Raw genomic sequence first — 8,894 nt, 5'->3', positions numbered from 1 at the left:
ACAAAGGTTTAATAACCAGAATCCACAGAGAACTCAAACATATTAGCAAGAAGAGAACAAGTGATCCCATCTCAGGGTGGGCAAGGGACTTGAAGAGAAACTTCATTGAAGAAGACAGGCGCATGGCCTACAGATATATGAAAGAATGCTCACCATCCTTAATCATCAGAGAAATGCAAATCAAAACTACTTTGAGATATCATCTAATACCAGTAAGATTAGCCTGTATCACAAAATCACAAAATCACAGATGCTGGCATGGTTATAAAGAAAAGGGAACACTTCTACACTGCTGATGGGATTGCACCTAATATGTACCTTTTGACAAGACATCTGGAGAACACTTAGAGCACTAAAAATAGGCCTGCCATTTGATCCTATAATTCCTCTATTAGTTATATATCCAGAAGACGAAAAATCACATTCAAATAAAGATATTTGTGTCAGAATGCTCATTGCAGCCCAATTCATAATTGCTAGGTCATGGAAGAAGCCCAAGAGCCCATCAGTCCATGAATGGATCAATAAATAGTGGTATATGTACACCATGGAATACTATGCAGCCATAAAGAAAGATGGAGACTTTGCCTTCTTCATGTTTACATGGATGGAGCTGGAAAATATTCTTCTTAGCAAAGTATCTCAAGAATGAAAGAAAAAGTATCCAGTATACTCAACCCTATTATGAAACTAATTTATAGCTTTCATAGGAAAGCTATAATCCAATTTTAGTCCAAGAATATGGAGAAAGGGAATAGGAAGGGGAAGAGAGGGGTGGAGGGAGGGTGATTGGTGGGATCACATCTATGGTTTATCCTATGGGGGTACATGTGAGTCTTTCTAAATGTAGAATATAAATGTCTTAACACAATAACTAAGAAAATGACATGAAGGCTATGTTAACCAGATGGATAAAAATATTTCAAACTGTATATAGAAACAACACACTGTACCCCATGATAGTATTAATGTACCCAGCTATGATTTAGTAAAAAAAAAGAAAAGAAATTATTAATGAATAAAATATTTTTATATTTAGCTCAAATATGTCCTAATAGAAAATAGAAATTTGTTTCTAAATATAGTTTAGATTCAGAAGACATAAAGCTTATACTACAGAGTAAAAAAAAAGAGATATACTGTTTTCTAACCTCAGCATTATAATGATATACAAGTGAAGACTCTGGTGTATTAGATATGATTTAACCATTAGTGTGGTTATGACTGATAATATCAGACTCTAATTTCAGTGTTATGTTTCATAAGCAGAATAAAACATCAGAGGAGACTATTATCAAGTTAAAATTAAGAAGTTCTAATCATAAAAATTTGCTTGAAAGAGCGAACACAGATGGCTAGTGGAAACTTACTATCTTTAATCAATAAATAAATACAAAGAGGTCAAATAAACAAACAAACAAAAATTCCGGCCGGTGGTTTAAAAAAAAATTTCAGAGGCAAGGAAAGGAAAACGCCAATATGTTTTATGCAAAGATGTTAATTCTCATTAGTTGTCTAGGAAACACATAACTATTATACATCCATAAAAATTAAGACAAATGCCAAGCAGTGCTATTCCACATGCACTAGAATACCACAATTTTGAAAGCAGCATAATACCAATAGTTGATGAGGTTTGGAAACATTGGGGCAATGAGTATGTGTTGCTAGTGGTAGTGACTACAGGCTACAAACTAATATGGAGTGCAAGGTGAGAACACTGGAAGCCCCTCTGCGAAGGTACAGCCTAGCTAAAAATAACGACAGTAGCCAGCACCGTTTCCTGCTTTGGTTTCCTGTGATTGCTACTTAAGAGTTACGTAGCTAATGGGGAAAAAGACTTTCATGTTTCTCCATAGATGATAACAACTTTTCCAAACCTAAAGGTAATTTCTCAGATATTTCCCAGCCAGGCACTCCAGGGGAACAGCTGCCCCATCCAGGCCAGGGGCCCACACTTAGGTACTGACTCAACTGGTTTGTGACCTCACACCTCCAGAACTGACTCAGCAAAGAAGATAATTTCTAAACCCCTATGGTTCTGCCCCAAATACACCCAAATGCCTAACTTTTTCCCATCAAACTGTCTTTAAAAATCCTTTGTCATTGGGACAGAAACTCACACCTCTAACCCTAGCACTCTTGGGACACTGCACCAGGAGGAGCTCCTGAGCTCAGGAGTTACAGACCAGCCTGAGCAAAAGGAAGACTCTGTCTCTACTAAAAATAGAAAAAAAATTAGTCTGGCTACTTGTGAAGCTGAGGCAGGAGGATTATTTGAGCCCAGGAGTTTGAGGTTAGCAATGAGCTAGGCTGATGCCCTGGCACTCTAGCCTGGACAACAGAGTGAGACTCTGTCTCCAAAACAAATAGAAAAATACATACATACATACATATATACATACATAGATGAATAAAACAATAAAAACTCTCCCAAATCTGGGGGGAGATGGATTTGACAGACCCCTCCCATCCCTTGCATGATGGTGGCAATATTAAACCATTTCTATCCTGTAACATCTGCCTTCTCCATATATCCACTTCCTCTTGAGCGGGCAGTGAACTTGGTTAGGAGGTAACAGAAGTGTCAGTTTTACTACCTTTTGGAGAGCATTTCAACATTGACTCTTTAGAGGTGATTTGGCATATAACCTAGGTGCCAGCAATTACATATATTACAAAAACTTTGGATTGTTATACATTCAGAAATCATTTTGAAAGCACGTACATGGACTGAATATTTTGCTATAATTTTAAAACTTCTTTTTAATTCTTTTCATACTGCCATTGAACCAAACTGATTTGGTTTAATGTATACTCTTCACAACAATGGCTATAATTTGACTTATGTGATTTAAATGTGTGTAAAACTCGTTACCTTACAAGGTGTGTGAAGATTATGACAGTATTACTCCAGACTTGACTATTTATTTTTTAATGGTCTCTTAGAAAAAGTGTTACCCCTGGTGGGTTTCAGTACGAGTTAAGTTAGTTCCTTGGTATGAGCCACTGACCTGCCTGGTTAAGCTGTTCCTCTGGAATATAAGGGCCTGGAAGATGTCTCAGCAACGAGGTTTGGGTTTCACAAGGGTGATGTGTCCTGTGAGGAAAGTTAATAATCCTTGTCACCACCAGCTACGTGACTCCTGAGTAGCAATTATAGGAAAGCAAACAAGGAACAATGGCTGATTATTATCATTATTTTTAGCTAGGCCTGCACGTTGGCAGAGTTTTAGGTCCTTGTGATAGTTCTCCCCTGGCACTCCTTTACTGATTTGTAAAGGGGGGTTTCAAGGACATATACAAAATTTAGAAAGTAAAAAAAAACTTACATTGTAAGCAGAATACAAACTTACAGGGAGCAACAAATATGTTCATTCCTGCTTTCACCTGCTACATATTACTTGAGGAAAAAGCAAATGTTGCCAGCATGGAGCAAATCAACTTGTTACTTTCACACAGGCTGAGTGCAGGTAGAGAGGAAGGGCAACCACCATACAGAGTAGAACAAAATAGTGCTGTAATAGATACATAAGCCAAGTGTGAGAGGGTTGTAGACTCAGTAACAAATTCCAACTGAGTTGAATAATGTAGGCTCTAGGCAGGTGATGAAATTTGAGCTGATTTCTGGTGGCCATCATGGAGCTTGCATTGCTGGAGACTTAGGGCACATCGGATCTGGGGAAGAGTCATGAAGTGCCCAGCAGGTTTGGTAACTCTCTGTTATACCAGACCATGAAGATATTTGCAGTACTGGATGAGAGCGGATTGTTGGGTGGAACCAAACTGAGAAAGGCCTTACTCTGCCTGAATGAAAAAAGACAATTGGGAAAGACATACAAGCTGTAGTTTTGGAAAGGGAAAAATCATTTTCTAAATACATGTATTCATTACCTGGTGATTATCCTAGAAATATTACAATAAGCAATTTTCTTCTGGATTTTATTTTTGACATATAGTGGGCATTTGAGTATTATTACTAGGGTAGAATAAGCTAAATCTAATTCTTAACACAGTTTGCAAAACAAGTTGTCTTAAAATAATTATCTCCTTATAACTTGTAATCTCGAGGAGGAATACATGTTGTGGAAACTCATTACGCCATGCGGCTGAAGTTCAATGCCAGCATTCACTGTGAAGTTGAATTATCTTCTTTTATACATCTTTTGAAAGTATAATGGAATTTCACTCCTCAGCCTCCCAGAGTGCTGGGATTATAAGCTTGAGCCACTACTCCTGGCTGATTATTAGCTTTAAAATTTTCTTAGATGTATTAAGCAATGGAAAAAAAATATTTAAACTGATTAAAAAGGGTAGCATAATATTCTCGAAATAGGACTATCCCCAAATGGGTAATCAATTAGGTGTTTTATATTTATATGGAATGTTAAAATATATTAAGTTTTAAATATATTTAAGAGGTGTAACAATTAACTATTTGACTCTTTTGCATTACCGGTATTCTGCTACTCTTCAAATAAGCCAAATTCCATTTGTGAATTGAATATTCATGCAAACATTTCAACTTCACGTTGGAAAAAATGCTTCAAGAACATGAAACTTATAGTTTTATTCAAATCTGGTAGTTTTATTTTGCTGCCCTGCCTTGTGGAGTAAGTGTAGGAAAGACAGGTTTCCAGGAAACGGTAGTAAATATCTCTATAGTGTATGTGTGTATAATAAATATATATGCTTTATTAATTCTGTATTTGGGAAAGTTTTGTTGTATCATATTCTTTTTTTTTTAGATTTTTTTATTAAATCATAGTCGTGTACATTAATGCAATCACAGGGTACAGTGTGGTGTTTTCATACACAATTTGAAATACTCTCATCAAACTGGTTAACGTAACCTTCATGGCATTTTCTTAGTTATTGAGTTAAGACATTCATACTCTGCTTTTAGAAAGATTCACTTGTACCCTTGTTATATTCTTAAAGTGCTGACTGACCACGTTTTATTTTGAAGAGTGAGCAGTAATGAAAGGTTAGGTGGGCGTGGAGTCACTGCGCTCTCTCAAGGCTTCAGCGGGACGCGCTCTCCTGCCTCGGTGCAGACGCTGTTTCTTCCCACAGCCACGTCAGCTACACCGCTGCTCACTGGCCTAGTTTTCTTGCTGTCCCTTGTCACTTCTCTGTTGAGCATCTTTGACCCCGTTCTCTTTTCTTCTGCACCAGTAACTGCAGCTGCTGGGGTATCACTGCTATCTGTGGTTAGTTCTGCCTTTTCTCAGGTTGACAATGGGAAGAAGAAGAGCAGAGGCGTTGCTCCCTCTTGTTAATTTAGAGACTGTATTGTAAGGGGCTGAGGACGGGAAAGGGTGGGAGAGGGGAAGGTGGGGCTCCCGGGGACCAGAGCACATGCTGTCTTATTCTGGCCTTTGATTCTCCACTGTAATAATATGAAGTCGTGATCCAACTCCTGATAGGAGCAATAATGTTTCAAATGAAGAAGACAGGAAGTGATAAGGTAAGGTGGGCGGTGACTCCAAATTCATAACCTCAAGTTTGCAGTAGTAAGTAGGTCATCACTGTTCCTTCACCCAGTCTAAGATACTGATGTCACCTTTCAATGCTTTAGTTTTCCCTTGTTACCTAATGTGAAAAAAAAAATGCTTGTTCTCAAACTCACTTACAGGAACTTAAAAGCATTAATGATAACTTCTCAACAGAGAAGGCTCTAGGCTCTTGAAAAAATTAGAAATTTAAAATCAGGTGCCATCTGACCAGGGTTTTAATGCATTAATGTAAGGAGCATTTTCATTATCACAAGGTAAAGGACTGTGGTGGTAAGACATCATTCTAGTTTTATTATATTATTTTCCTTTATTTTGGCCAGGGCTGGGTTTGAATGGTTTGAAATATAGTCAGCTCTATCATCGTAAGTCTACCTTAGTTCATCTAGTTTTTTACAGATAATTAAGTTATACTAACTAGAGCATGTTCATAAGAACTTTAGAACTTCGGCTAGTCAAATGGTAACTGTGGAGAGCTGAGATGGAAATGTTGGGAGCGGGGGCTCTGGAGCTTGTTATATCATCTTAGGCAGAAGCTGCCATTCCCTCTCCACTGATGTAAGCAAAGAAAAGAGCCTAATGTTTATCAGTAAGTTCTACTTTTGAAATTAAGTCAGAGAGGGGATGGTTAATGGTACAAAGTACCATGAGATAGGATGAATAAGCCCCAGAACTTGGTAGCACAACAGGGCAACTATGGTTAACAAATTATTGCATATTTTAAAATAACTAACAGAGTGGAGTCCGAATACTCCTAACATAGAGAAAAGATGAATGCTGGAGGTGATGGGTACCCCAGTTACACACTGTAAGCCTGTATGAAAATGCCACATGTGCCTATAAATATGTGAAACGATTCTGTATCCAGACAAATTATCAATTAAAAAAGAGGGAAAAAATTAAATCGGAAAGAAGGAAAACATATCCAAGGAAAGAGAGTAGGGGAGACCTCAAGCTGAAGCTGAACTGGCTATGCAGTCATTCCTTTCAGCAGCCCTGGTGCAAGGAGCAAGTTGGCTATGCATTCTAAAATCAGTTCACATAAACCAAGACCCCGAGTTCTGCCGTGATTAAACTGAAAGTCCTTACAAAAGAGATTATCAGGGCGCTGCCTGTGGCTCAAGAAGTAGGGCCCCCACCCCATATACCAGAGGTGTTGGGTTCCAAACCCGGCCCCGGCCAAAAGCTGCAAATAAATAAGTCAATAAATAAAAGAGATTATCAATTTGAAATTTTCCGATTCATGTTCTTACTGCATGACACAGGTTACCTAGTTCTCTATCAACCTAGAAAAAGAATTAAGACATTATTGAAAGTGCTTTGAAAAAGAAAACTTCAGTTCTAGGCCCAATTACTTACGATCATTTGTAGGAAATAATCCTAAGTGTAGGAAAGGATGAAATTCAACAGATTGAGGAAATCAGGTGTTACATCCTCGCAACAGAGTGCCGAGTCTGATGCTATTGGGTCTGAGAGGGAATTGACAGGACGCAGACTTCTTTCTAATCAACACAGCGTGAACTGAAGCTGTCGTGAGAGAATACAAATCGAATTTATAGCAGAGCTTGGTACTGGCCCACTAACGCAGGGAATAGTTAAGAAAGAATGTCTGACAGGACATTTTAAGTATCTCTTCCTCAATATTGTGTACACACAAGAATTATATTATTTCTCATCACCCAAATTAATAAATAGAATATATGTTATTACTGCAACTTGCTATATATATGAGTCACAATATAAAGTTATCTTTGAAGATCTATTTCTCTGTATGTTTAGCAAAAATATGTTTTTGTTTTTAAAATATATACGTGCACATATGTTTCCTGCGCACATTTGTGTACATATATTTTAGGGGTGTATTCTAAGAAGTTGAAAATTTTTAACTCATTCGGTGCTCATCAAGTTCTCACACTATCTGTTATGATAGTGTTCAGGCGATCAATTTTCTTAGACTTCTGCGCTTGGAAGAAGTTCATCGCTTTTACTTTATAATTAGCTTGTTTTATGAATCATCATGTCATTCTCTACGTAAACAGCTTTCAGATAATAAGATGCCAGTCTTTTTTCTCTTTACTTTATTTTTACTGAGAATTTCAGAAGAAATGTTTACATCCCACCCTGGTAATTATTGTGTGTAGGTTCCTGATGCTTTTTATAATCGCCTGCCTCTCATATTTTTTAAAATAAGCCAATTTTATTGAACTACAAGGTATGTATTTATCCAGAAGGACTAAGTATCAAGATAATTAATGATTTGAGGTTTTAAATTATAATTTGTAATTTCCCTCACAAGATATCTGGTATTCTTGATTTACCTTAATGAAGTAGTCCATTTCCTTCAAAGACTGGATTCTTTTACTTTAGCCTATAATTAAATATTATTATATTTATATGTTAACATTACCTATAAAATATATTAAATATATATTTAAATAAATATTAAAGAGTGAAAAGATCAGAATGTGTACATAGCGATAAAATTTGTTAGAAATAATGTCCTATATAAAAATTGGTACATTGGACCAGCTTTAAAGAAAGCTTTAAAGATTTACCATCTTTATTTTTTTGCACATTATCAATTAACATTCAAGAACCTTTTTATTTCTCTAATGGTTTTGTTTTCTTGAATAACAATGAGAGTTTTCAGATAGCTTTAATTGAGATAATTTTTTTTTTGGCAACATTTTGTTTGGATACATTTCTACTTAATTTTATGTGTATGATCATCCTGAGTTCTACATAACAAACATATAACTACATACAATGTCAGGCAATTAATTATGCAAACTTATCCTTGAAAAAGTGCTGCATATTTCATTGTTGGATATCTCTACAGTCACCTTCAAAGTCCTCTCCTGGTCCACCTTTCCAAGCACTTTTTCTAGGATGAGTTTCTGAACTTAACTGTCTGACCTCATAGTTAATATCTATTGACCAACTGATTAAGTAAAATATATTTTATTTTTCAATTTTCTTATTATCTCTGAGGCATATTTCTTAAACAAAAGAAGAAGTTACGTTGCTTGCCACCTACTTAGAATAATAGGGTATTTGAGGAAGTTGGAGAGCAATGCTTCTCCCCTATTTATCTTTAGCTAATTACCCACAATTGTCTACTGATAACATTATTTATTTTTCATGTAAAAATCACAATTGTTTATGTGAGGCATTATCAAAATGAAGTTACTTCCTGACAGTAGTGGGCTTAGAATCTCTCTATAAAGAGAAGCTTAGCTGTTGGCAATCTGTCCAGGAGGATTCAGGTAGAAACTTTTCTTAAAGTTATATTTTTCTTAGTAGCAGTTTCTTATACTAAGACTGGGTGGTGTCCAGAATTAACTAAGGACCATCATCATCTGCTATATACACCCTGGT

General features: G+C 36.5%; 1 protein-coding gene across 1 annotated transcript in view; it reads left to right on the top strand.

The window, feature by feature from the left end:
* The window catches only part of FSTL5 (follistatin like 5), a 512,268-nt gene that overhangs the window by 386,512 nt on the left and 116,862 nt on the right, over positions 1 to 8,894 (top strand). The gene's annotated exons all lie outside the window — the stretch shown is intronic.

Source organism: Otolemur garnettii, unplaced genomic scaffold, assembly GCF_000181295.1.
Source record: "Otolemur garnettii isolate 467f Iridium unplaced genomic scaffold, OtoGar3 scaffold00085, whole genome shotgun sequence".
NCBI lineage: Eukaryota > Metazoa > Chordata > Mammalia > Primates > Galagidae > Otolemur > Otolemur garnettii.
The sequence above is the reverse complement of the archived record's forward strand: the minus strand, read 5'-3'. Positions and strand labels throughout refer to the sequence as shown.